Raw genomic sequence first — 13,305 nt, 5'->3', positions numbered from 1 at the left:
TGAATATTTTCTCATGGTGCTATAGATAAGTATTCATTTGGAATGCATGTGTATCTTATTCCTATTTCCATAAGCATTCCATTAGTTAATAGACATGTAATGCTTGTTACTCCTCTCCATCCTCCCTGCTGCTTTTTAACTATTTCTAATGCATGCTTTGTCTCTGTTGCTGTTATTTTGCTAAATTTAGCGTAGCACAGAGACCCTGCAATGTGGGAAATGATTTCTTCCTTCTTGAGCCTTGATGCACAGGATCCTGAATCATGTTCGTAACTAGAGGTGTTCTGATTAGATTCTGCTGATGGATACAAACTCCCTGCTTGCATATGCTTCAGAAAAGTTGTGTATGAATGCAGTTTTGGCAGGTGTTTAGAAGGCAAATTTATTTGGTAATAGAGCTGGAGATACTGGGCTTAGAAAGCTCATAGTTTGCATAGAGAGCAGTGTTAGTTTCTTCTTCATGGTATGTATAAGTCTATTATTTCAATTTGTACTTGTTAATATATGTTTATATTATAATAAATATATGTTGTAATTGCAGGTGTTTACCCTAGCTTCTAGATTTAAAGGACAATTAAGCAGCGCACAAAATAATAACTTGCTGATTTTTTTTTCTAAGGAGCAAGCAGTTCCAAATACTTACATTTTTAAGGTTCTTAGAAAATTTTGAGTGTACTTTGCAGCTATCTCCTTCTTCATGTTTTCACCTTTTGTATGGAAAAATAATTTCTCTTAGAAATTCTTTATAAGACATTTTTTTGTCTGGAAAGTGAGTTTGAACAGATTTTCTGTAATATGGGTTTAGGTTTTGTTTCCTTTTAAGCGAGAGAAAGAAGCAAAAAAGATTCTTTTTACCTAGACAGTAACAAAAAATCACACTGCAGTGTTTGCATAACGCTTGTAGTGGTTTGTACACACAGAACAACAGTGATTTGTGTGTTAGTGGGAAAGAGGCCAATACATTTTCTTTCTATGGGTTCTTGGCTTCAGTGTACGGTTTCTAAACTAAGGAAATAATTTTTCATACCTTTCTCTGTTCTGGAGGATTGCCATATTTGCTGAATATATTATGACACCCTATTCATCTCACAGCACAGCTCAAAGCACTCATGTGGCATCTTCCACCGCTGAGCTTTGCATGTAAATCATTGCAGTACAGTTCCCCCACAAAAAATGGGGAAAAAAAAAAAGGTAAAAAACAAGAAAAAAAAATTTTGTATTTCTCAGGAAGTGAGAAAAGTGCTGGTGATATTGCAGCCAATAGTAAAACCTCTGTTAGCATCATGGGATCAGGATAGTGTTTGTGGCCTTGACCTTTACACATACACATTTCAGATGTTTAAAAACCACTTAGGATAGAAAGTTCCTTTTGTTGTAAAGTGCATCAAAGAGAACTGAGAAAACAGAGAAGATAGTTAAGCAATTCAACTTTTTCACTTTTTGTGTCTTGTGAATCCTGTCACTTTGCAACATGGTTCCTTCCAGGGAGTAATTGATCAGTTAACATATTTAAACAAGTCAGGACTCCAGATGTTTATTGATCTATTAATGACAGGTAGTTATTAGCTGTAAGTGGACTACAGCTTTTGCTGCTTGTTGTTGCGGTGTTTCCTGACAAGGTAGAGATATATACAACTCCACTGATTCTGCTACTAAGAATAGCTCAAATAACATTTTTGGGATGAAACAGAAGCTACATCAAAATTCTGTGTTTGAGAAAAACCTTCATATTAATAACCCTGTTTTGTTGAGAGGTTTTTCTGGCTGCGGGCACAGCGCTCAAAGAATTCTCATTGTCATATGATTTCAGAGGTATATATGAAAATTAATCTGTACAAACTAAGAATTCTAATTGTTCTGAGTTTTAGACTTAAAGACTTTATTGTTTCATGTCCCTGTCTTTTTTTCTTAATAATGAGTTTTTCATCCAAGCAAAGTAACATGTACATCCTAGCAAGCAGTTTAAAATCATTGCTGACAAGAGGGATTGGGAGTGATTTTACAGGTAATAATGCCATTGCCTTTCTACTTAGTCTGAGGGAAGATAGTAATAAGTTCCATGCAAATCAAGTCATAAGTGACTTCTGCAAACATACCTAGGGATCTCATAAGGCTATAGGATAATTCAGATTTGAAGGTACTGCAGGTCGTCTGGTTCAATTTTCTGCTCAAAGCTGAATGAACAGTCCTTGTCTAGTAATCAGCAAAGGCTATCTGGAAATGCAATTTTCTGGCTTCTCTGTTGTGGTTTGTTTTTTAGTTTTATTTTGAACTTGCAGCCCAATATGTTATGAATTATATTAAAACCTAGGGATCTGTTTCAAAGCTTCACTAAAGACTATCCAAAAACCAAAATTAATCAAGATGGCTTGGTGACTTGCTTGAGGAAGTACAAAACCAGACGCCTCTGCTGAAAAAACACTATGCTATCACAAGAAACAGTAAAATTATGGGTACACCATAAATTTCTGAGGAAACTGTTTTCAATCAGGGATCCTGCAGTGGCTACAGTTGTCTCACAGCCTTTATGCTCCTGACTTTGGTGCAGATTTGCTCTGACTGTTGCAAGTTTTTTTGTTGTTTTTTGGTTTTGTTTTTTTTGTATCAGTGTGTGATTGATGCTTCCTATTGTCTGTTTAGATATGCTTTTTTAGAATAGTAATTTCTTTATGAGCATGCAGTTATTTTCATGATAGAGGCTTAATCTTGGCAATTCAAGTAACTGTGGCAGTTTATAAATGAATGAAATAAAAAGGCCATGGGTCATAATTGCAGCATAATAAGATAAATATATGTAAATTTGAAAAAAAAATAAAGTGTAGATTTTGGGGCGTTGTTTTTCTCTTTTACAATTGCATTTCTCATATCTTCCTTTCTGCTTGTTCCCTTGGAAACATTCATTTTGAGAGGATAATAATATGTTTAGTACTGAGGACATTCAGAAAGCTGTCTGGTTTTGGGGTTCTTGATGCCCATATACTTTCCAGTTGATATGGGAGGTGATAGGACATTTCCCTTTAATTCAAGGAGGATCCTGGGGGTGGAAGCAAGTCCTTTTGTACCCACGGGTTAACAAGGGGGAAAGAGGCAGGGCAATATGTAGTATCAACTTACTCTTATAGAAAGAAGCTTCCCTTCTTTGCTGTAGAAACCAAATTGTACGGAGAAGCAATGATACAATATACTCATAGAATGTAAAATGTTAACAGAATTTTACATCTTCATCAACTCTTTTCATGAGACTTCCTCATAATACCCATTTGTGACTTTCTTGGTATGAAATTTTCCATGAGCCACTGATCATTGCCTGGAAGAGGGGAGAGAACAGCACGCTGATTCTGCCATCCTTCCTCTCACCCTGGGAATGAAACCCTGAAGGGAGAAGGGCTGCTGCATTCACAGTATCTGTGTCTGCCATTTCCCAGAGCTATAGGAACTGTAACAAATAATCAGAGTGTGGGAGCTAAAAGCGTAGATACAGAGAACAGAGCAAGATCTGTTGGTGTTTTGTTCCAATTTTTATTCCTATTCACTGTGCCTGCAGGCAGCATATGAAAAACATATAGCAGTGTTATTGCAGTACATGAATTACTGTTTCACGCCTGTTTGTCTCTGGAGGAAATGAGACAACAGTTTCATGAATTTAGGAGCTAAACAGGTGAAATAGAAAACTTAATTTGATGTTCGGTTGTTTCAGTTACAATAAAGCAATCATAATACCAGTAGGAAGTAAGATTTATGCGTAGACTGAGATAAAAACAAAGTTTAAAATTGCAATATGCTATTTTTCCTCAGTAGCCATCCAAATCAGAACTTAATGAACTTATGAACTTTGCCATCAGTACCCATTAACTGATCTAGAGTGCTAGTTGCAGATATAATTCCTGCTTAACAAGAGTTTTTGAAAAAGAGTCTGAGGGAGGAATGGGATTTCTGCAGTACTAGAGTGATGAATGGAACTCTCTCTAAAACTTGCTCTGGCTTCATCATTCTGTTTTCAATCTTCTCCCAGAAAACATGCCCCTAAGCTGTCATGTATCTCGTCCAGCCTTAATAATATTGATTGACCCCTTCTTCTCAATGTTCTAGAAAAGCTGATTTCAACTTCCAGTGATTTTTAAAGCACAAGGATAGCAGGAATAATAACCTTGCTCCACTCTGATCTACATGCCCTTGTCCTAAAAGTGGAAACCATTAGCTTTTGGGGATTTCGTTTTCCATTAGTCATTGTTGTGCTGCCATACAACAGAAGCACAAAATAATTCATATGCTAAATGTTTCTCATGAAATACACACCAGTCCTCTTAGGTAAATGGTAGACAAATTATTATCTTGGGGTCATTTTATTCCAGACAGTTGTTAATACACCTTTCTCTGTTTTACTCTGCCCTTTTGCTTGTCTCTTACCAATTTCTTTGAGGTTTTCTGATACTGTAATCACTGAGTCTCCTAATTTTACTCAATCTTCATTCTTTTAGCTGGTGAACCATTTCTGCTAATTTTCCAAGTTTTCATTGCTGTTCTGTAGGAATTAGATTTAATCCAGCATCACTAAAGTGGAAAAGGGTGCATGTTGCTTTGGTGTTTGTTAGAAATAGCAATAGCTGATAAGAGCCTTGTGAATATTAGAAACCTTCTATGGAAATTGTAACTGCAGTGCAGTGAACTCTGGTGTTTTCTTTGCTATGCCTTTTAAGAAAAAGTTATGCATATGACTTTTAACTTTGCAATTCTAGCAGAATGTTTCAAACAGTTTCTCATACCCTCTCTCTGTGTGAATGTGATCTTATTATGGAAAAAGATTCATTATTTTTATTTCTTAAAAGAAAATTAGAGAAAGTCAATAATTTCCCCACTGCTTTTATTGTATCATGTTTTATAAAATTTGTTTAAAACTGTTTATGGTTAATGTTTTCACAGAAATAATCACAGACACTTCTTCCTCACAAACCCAGTTTGTTCTGGGGAAAAGTTATCCTTCCTGGTGAATGACCAAAACAGATTAGTTTATCAATTTCTCAGACAAAATGGATCTGGGTGGTGTATCATTGTGTGTCTTGTCAAGAATTTCTCCTTACCCATATCCTAAATGCATTTGCAGTGCCCTAAGTATATTTTTCCTATGCAAATGTGCAGTAAAAATATCCAGCGTTTCTGTCTTCACTCCAATCCCTGAGATGAATGTGACAGAAAGAACTGAATGAATAATCCAGCCATACATACACAGTTAAAATGGCATTTTCTAGTGCATAAAACAGAGCTCCATTCCCTATTGTGTTATGGTCTTCTTTTGGTCTTTTCTTCATTAATTGCCCTGTGTTTTGCATCATGAGATAACAAGGGCTCAAGTGCTATTAAAACATTGCCTGCCCTGTTTTCGTGGCTGAGGCAGTACTGCTTGATTTCTCGAGGCTGGGGCTTTCTTCTGAAGGTTAGAGTTAGGCTTTCCTACATTCTACCCTGGCAGCATGGGGCATCGAGCTTGTGGATTTGGAAAGATTTCTACCCTCTTTAAACACTCATCAGTTAATGTCTGGAACTGCTTTGTAATATTTTTTGTTGTTAGTAATGTTGCTAGATCTCACCCTTGATATCATGCAGGCTTTTCCTAGTGAGTTCAGGTAAACCTCTGGAACACAGCAGAATGTGTTCAGAATAGGGAGCATGGATATGGTGTGATTATTAATATATGTGTGACTATTTGAGGTATGAACCACCCCAGACACATCTTATTCCAGGAGTATTTTTTATTGTACTTTTTATGTATTTATGCTAGATGTTATCAAATCAGTCTATTAAAATGTGTTTTCTGGATTGTATCAGAAACAGAGTGCCGGAAATACTTTCCCCTTTTCACCTTGTGAGTAATTCTACACGCATTTTCCCTGCTTTTCCATGTTTTCTTTGTAACGTACATACTTTCCATGAATTGCCTCCAATGACTTCATATACTGTCTGCATATATTTGTGAATGATAAAACACTGCCTGGGTGTATATGAGGACAGCATTAGGGTTTACTAAAGCTTAAAGGGAGTGTGAGAAAAGTACAGCCTGTTGTCAAATCAGCATGGTTCATGCAGCATCTTTGCCCCTATAATCTGGGGGAGGACAGTTCATTGTCCTCTTGAACTTTTGTGCCTGTATGTTCCTGTTGCACATGCCATAAATACCTGCAGATATCTTGGTGGATATCTATATCCATACAGGTGTTTATATGAAAGGAGATGACCTCCTTCTTTTTAGAAGGAATAACTTCAACAAGATCCTTTTCCGATACATCTTTTGAAATAGTTTGCTATGTGAGATTACTCAATGTGAGAAGACAAAAAATCTTAAATATCCTCTGATTTTCCGTCAGATAGACACTTTACTGAAAAGATGTAAGGACAATAAATTCTGTTTTCAGGAAATTTGTGTTGCCAGCCAAAATGATTCATGATTCCTAAGATTCTTAGAATAAGTGGGAAAGGTACTTCATTTGATGAATAGGATTTATTGATTAAAAAAATTAATAACAATATTTTCTGGAAAAGTAGATCTGCAGATTTAAAAAAAAATTAAAGGATGCTTACCATTTCTACTGGTGGAAATTAAACTTTGAATATGGATATTTGTTGTCCAGTGCAATGATAAAGATAGAGCTGCTAACAAGATGCAAAAGATTGAAATTCAGTCCAGCTTTTCAGAAGCAGCAGCTAAAGATTTGGAAGCAGTTACTAATTTAGCAGCTGAACTATAATCAGTTTCAGAAAGCTGCAGCAAGTTAGTGCTTGCTGCTGTCTCAGTTATCATAGAAAGGACCTATAGCATATTTTGCTCATTTCCTTTGGAAGGGTACAATGCTTTGGAATATTTTGGTAGTCAGCATGGACTCTGTAAAGCAAATATCTTCTCCACAGCTAATAGTGGGGTTTCACCAGTACCATTGTAAGATCTTGTGCATTGGCACGACAGCAGCAACAATGCTTTGTGTAAACTACACATGTCTAATTAGATACATGTTACTTAGAGGATAGATCTTACTAATTCATGAACTCAAGATATATTTAATATCTGTCAAGCTATTTTTAAAATGACATAGCACTTCCATAGATTCATGGCTATAATGAGTGTATTGTATCAAGGTTAAATTGTATTCACAAAAATATTTGTAGTTTGGAGCATTATGTATCATTTAAGGGAATCTCTTCTCCCATCACCTTAAGAATAAATAATCTGCGTTCTGCTAGCATTGGTCCATGTCAAAACTTCTTCTAACATTTTTTTCTCTTTTCATGACTCATGCCTCTTTGATGTCTCTTTCTGTCTCTACCTGTGATATTTGTAACATAATCTGATTTAATATATGCTTTTGTAAAATCTTAATAGTATTTACAATAGTGCTACTGTCGAATGACACAGGAGTAAGAGATCAAAGCTTCCCTTCTTTTTAATCATCTGTGCCCTATGGTATAGATTGTGTTTTTATCATTTTGGTGTTTTTTGCAAAGCACTGTGTCAAGTAGCAAGAATGTTTGGAAGAGATACTGAACCAACTTATTTTTTTGAAAACCTGCAATTGTGAACTGGACAAAAAACCCTGTCAAACATATAAGATAATCCATGTGTGATGGTGCTCTTTGCCATTATGCCAGTTACTTCACCCACTAATAACAAAATCTCCAAGTGTTAGGGATTTTTGGTTTGCTTGAATTTGGTTTTGTTTGTTTAAAATTTTCTGTGCAGTGTCTTGGAATGCAGCAGTACTGAGGAGCTGAGATGATTGCTGGCCACAGTTTAGTGCTCAGTGCAGATTAACCTTTACCATGCTAAGCAAAGGGCAAACTACTGTAACTGAACCAAAATATCTTGACCCTTGCTCTGATTAATACTGGACCTTGATTTTTGGCCCAATGGCAAATGCTGTTGTTCGCCATCATGTTCCAGTACAAGATTTAACTTTATTCAAGGTAGTGGAATGATATGAACAAATGCTCAGAGAAAGATAAAAAAGTCTCAATAGTATTTGAACATCGTGCTATCTTCAGAAATCTTTTCATTATATACCTATTCATCAAGAATTCACTGTCTGTCTATATTTTAAGACCAAGCAAACAAAAAGTGTCCTCTCAATTCAGTGTATTAGAGGATCATTTTTCTCTGTCTCCCAAACTTTTTAATCCTTGCTAGGAGTTATGACTGAAGGATGATAATAGAATAGCTTCTCATCTTTGTCAATGACTGAAAAATAGCAATGCTTTCTTGCTAACAAAATCATGAACAAATAAGTTGAGAAGGATCAAAACAAATTTTAAAATTATTTCTATCTTATTTCAGGATATTCTTTGAGATTTCTCTCTGATTAATTGTACTGCTACCCTAATGGAAGAAACATGGACCTTACTGAAATCCTATTCTCCTGTATTAAGACTGATTATTAACAGCTATTCACTAGACTAGGGTGGTGAGCATCTTCTTGCTGCTATTTTATTCCCAATGTCTCTGTACTTTATCAGTAAAGTTGGTGTCATCTTCAAAATGTTATTTTTCGTGTTTATAAGTTGCCCTGATCTCTTGTTAATTTTAAAAATTAATTAATTTTAAAAAGTGTTTTGATTCATAAAATATTTTGACTTCAAATAGAAGGAATTCTCATATATCAGGCATATGGCACTAGGTTTGATCTGCCTGTGAATTTAGCAAAAGTAACAGAGCAAGGAACGCTTGCATTGCTTCTCAGAGCCTGGCTCTCCAAATACAGCCTGGATGTGCCCTGAGCAACCTGAACACCTTGTTTCCTGCCTGTCTGGATATCCTTCCAAGGCAAATGGGTGGGCATTGGTAGGCAGGCATGCATAACAGTTATTATAGATTCTCTCATGAGAATTAAAGAAGGAACAAGGTGGAAAAGCCCTCCAGAAAGTACCTTTCCTTTACCGTCAGGGCTCCTGGGACTTGCATGCCCTGGAGTACTGGGGCAGGACACAAGGAGCTCTTAGCTCTATTCAGCTCTGCTGAAGGGTGGTACAAGTCCTCTCTGAAGGCCACAGAAGATTTCTTTGCATTGTGCAACAGGTTTGGCAGATGGAAAACGGCATACATGAATGCATTCTCTCTCATATGCACTTGGCTTGGCATGATTCTTGGTGGAAAAATATATTTCACTTTGCAGAAGCTTTTATTAAATCACTTGCAATCCTGCAAACTGAAGGAATAGCTTTGTTTCTTTGCAAGTCACAGAATATCTTGAGAGTGTATTCCTGGTATACTAATTTATCCAAGACAGCAAGTAATAGCTTCCTTAGATCTGTATCAAAGAGCAAAATCTGTAATTAATAAGAAGCTTTATGAATGAAGTTGAAGGGGAGTTACAGCAAGCAACTTTTCCTGTCTTCTCTATCCGTCTGGCTTTTAAAAAATCCACTTTAGAGCATTATTCATTATTTAAAGAAAAACTTAAGAAATGGTAATGACTGGGATTACTGTAATTCTAGAAAAAGTAGGACTCTTCTGTTGTGTATTTTCTTATACAAAAATAATGTGACAAAATGTAAAAAAAAACAAATAAAAAATATCAAATTGGTAATGCCAATGATTGCCAGAGGGGATACCTAAACCTGCACATCTGTGCATAGCTTTACAGAAATACACAATAATTGGCCAGAGTCTATGATTAAGAATTTCATAATAAAATCCAAATGGGAATCTACCAATATTCCTCCTATATTAATGAAGAAACTTGTAATATCTATAATTATCATAGTAAAAAAAAACAACATAACCAACAACAAAAATGTGTCAAATTTAAATGCAGATTACAATCCTGTGATTATCAACACCACAAATTGCTGTTTATTTCTGATTATTTGGTTCAACTAAAACATACATATTTACAGAAATAGATCATTTTAACATTGAGGGGAAATTATTTTTCTGTTGCCATTTGTGTGATGTTCTTTCTATAAACTTAATCTAATAAATTTATTTCATGTTTTATCCCTCATAGCTTGGTACTCTATTTTACCCATACACCTTACTATTATTAGAATTTTCAAACAGTTTAGAATGCTATTTCTTTTATATATCTATTTTGGTAAAAGTTGTTCAAATATATCTAAGAGTTATCACTTCTTCAATACAGGCATGTCAGAAGGCCAGGAATATTCAAAATAGTCACAATATACAGTCTAAGTTTTCAGCTCAAGATGAGCATTTTAATATTAACTTTGTAAAAAAAAAAGAATAACCTATATTAATGTATAGCTTCAATATTGTGGAATTTGAAAGCGCTTGGGAAGAAGGTAATAGTGCAATTTTTAGGAGATGATGGAGAATTCAAATCACTGTGTATATAGTAGATGAAAGCTTTCTGGAGGCCAATGACAATTTACTGAGAGGATCACTGTTGACCTTAATTTTTTTGTTCTCAAATTGGAGTTAATTTGGAACTATTGTACTAAGACTAGCTTGGCTGGGGGAAATTAGGATGAGTGCCATGGAAGGACTGTAGAAAGTGTGGAGGTGGTGCAGAATAATAAAAATATGGAATATTAAAAATGATTGGGTAGCTTTATGCAGTTGGAAAAATTCAACAGTACTTCAAAGTCCTAAGTTGAGTAAAGTCGCATCCAGTGTAACTTCCTTGAGATCAGTAGAATACTGAAAATTCAATTTCACACAAGCTGCTTTCAGGTTTTGAATAACTTTAGTGGGATTTGCTGTGTTTTAAAAATGAAGCTTTTTGAGGATGCAGAGGAAGCTGTAGGTCAAAAAATAACAAAATGGCTTTGAGTGTCTGGACATGTCCCGGACAGTGAGGCAAAAACCAGCTGCTGTTGCTTTCATTCAAAAACATTTTAGAACTAAGTGCTTTCCAGTTTCATACAAAACATCACAGGATTTTTATGGTACATTAAATCCACATTTGCTTTGATGAACATAGAACTTTTAGAAATATGTCCTAACCTAAAGTGTCTTTGAAATTGAACTAGTCCCTTAAAGAGCTATCAACTCCTGAGTTCTGCTTTTAGGATGCACTAAAATAATCTCTTCATAAACTCTTGAGGTCAGTACACTTTTCACTCTCTGATATGAAATTATCTAAATAAAAGTTTAAAAGGAAGCAAAATCCCAGGAGTTCTTTTCCTAGAGTCTCCTTAGAAGATTCAACCATGTGATCTGATCAATTTAAGTATTAACTCTAATTTAAATATGTGTTCTAATTTAATTCAAAACCTGTGATTGAAGAACAAAAAGCAGCTGGAAGGTTTGCATCACAAATGCTTTTAATAATTGAAAACTAGTATTTATAGAAAATTTTGAAAATATTGAAATGCGGAGCTCTACAATTAGGTCTGACCACGCAAAACAGTAGTGCTTGGAAATTGTGTTTACTGTGTGATGTCGCTGATCATCTATCAAGATAAAATGAAAGTCTCAGTCTACTTCATCCTGGTCACATGCTGAATGTAATGTAATCTTCACCTGGCACCTATCATATGGCCAACAGCCTCCAACAACAGCTGATATAGGGTTGTGTGAGCAATTTATTGTTTGGCTGAATGTTGGGGAGAATAAGAAACACAGAACAAATATTTTTTTAAAATCTAGTTTTGAAAGATCAGCTTCATCAGGTCAAGGTAGTATATAATTTATGTTTTACAGCTAATCAATAAATTAATAACTATATTATTGTTTTGAAAATATAAAATAGTAATTCCGTTTTTATGGGTCCTTTTTTTTCTTCCATTGTCTTCGGTATAAACAGTGAGCTAAGTTTGACAGTGAAGTTTCTTTAGCTAAAATCCATGTTTTCAGAAGGGAAAGATGTTTAGATACCAAAATTGATTTGTTCCAAGTTGCAGCGGTCAGACTTGTGCTGAGTCAGTGCATTTGCACAGTTTCCACTTAATTTGCATTTATATGTAAGATGGACAACCTTTATCACAGTTATTAAAGAATCTAGCCATTTTTATACTAATTTATTTTTATTAAGTTAATTTCCAGGTGCAATTACTACAGTTATATTTTAATAAATGATTTATACACGATATTTCTGTCAATAGGACATACTGAAGTGCACTGTGTTTCAGAGGAAAATAACTTCTTGTATTGCACAACCACAACCATGCTCATCCTGCAGTCATCCAGAAGTATTGCTGTCATTTGATAAGGTTCTGGCTTTTTACACTAAGTAACAAAGTACAGATCTTGTTTATTTTCCAATTAATTGTTCTTTCATCAACTCTAATGAGAACTTGATTGAATTTTAAGGACCAGGGACTAAATTTTTCTTGCAACTTATTTTTCAAAATGGAAATTATTTCATATCCTAGTAAAAAAAATAGGGCTGAGAAAAAATCTGTTATTTCACTTGCTCTGATGTTTGGTGGATATACAAGAATACTTTTATAAAAAAAAAATATATTTCAATCTGATCAGTACAATATTACATGTATGGTAGTCAAAATTATTATTTCACATTACAGATATTTTAGTATTTGTGTTATAGTATTTTTCCTTCCAATTTATTTATAGCATTTTTGTCATTTGCTGTTTGAATTTGCTGCTGGCCCAGAACCACAGGTCAGCATACTTTGCCTGGAAAATTTTTTTTAAACAGTATTAAATATGGATAGTTACATCAGGAATTAATCTACACGTAGCTAATTCCTCCATCCTGTCAGCTGTAAATAAGAATTGATATTAGGAAGGTGGCAATTTATGTTAATAAGAGTGTGAGAAGCATTGGTATGATGCTCTTTTTATGGGTTCATGCAAACGGTTGGTTGCTACTGAAGTGTGCATTAACATGGAGCACATCCTTGGGTAATTTATGGGAAAATTGCAAGATATTAAATACTAAGTGAAGCATCGATCAGTGAGCAATATCCTTGCCTCAGATCAGCACACATTGGCAGAATGGTGTTCATCTTTTCTTTGCAAAAGGAAAAGGCATGCTGTACAAAGAAAAAGGAATTGTGATACACATGATAGTGCTCAGAGATATAATCATGCTTTCCGTAAGTACTGCGAGTTTGGAGAATTGTGTTTTTAAGGTGCATTCAAAACAAAAGATCAATTAAGGGTTTGAAACCAAGAATAAAAATACAATGGAGAAAAGTAAATATTCATGGAATTATGGAATTTTCATGCATAAACACTTTGGGGTAGAGAAGAAAATGTGCAATGTGATTTTCATGTTAACTGTTGCTTGGAGAGTGGCTGGGCAGTGGTCTGCTTGAATGGGATCAGGAGGGATTTCCTTTGCATTCTTTTTTTTCTTTCCCTTTCCTTCACTAAGCATAGTGCTTACCTGCCAGAAC

At 35.0% G+C, this 13,305-nt stretch overlaps 1 protein-coding gene across 1 annotated transcript in view; it reads left to right on the top strand.

The window, feature by feature from the left end:
• Positions 1-13,305, top strand: part of CNTNAP2 (contactin associated protein 2) — a 1,020,353-nt gene that overhangs the window by 714,647 nt on the left and 292,401 nt on the right. The gene's annotated exons all lie outside the window — the stretch shown is intronic.

The sequence above is a fragment of the Melospiza georgiana genome, chromosome 1 (genome assembly GCF_028018845.1).
Source record: "Melospiza georgiana isolate bMelGeo1 chromosome 1, bMelGeo1.pri, whole genome shotgun sequence".
Classification (NCBI taxonomy): domain Eukaryota; kingdom Metazoa; phylum Chordata; class Aves; order Passeriformes; family Passerellidae; genus Melospiza; species Melospiza georgiana.
The sequence above is the reverse complement of the archived record's forward strand: the minus strand, read 5'-3'. Positions and strand labels throughout refer to the sequence as shown.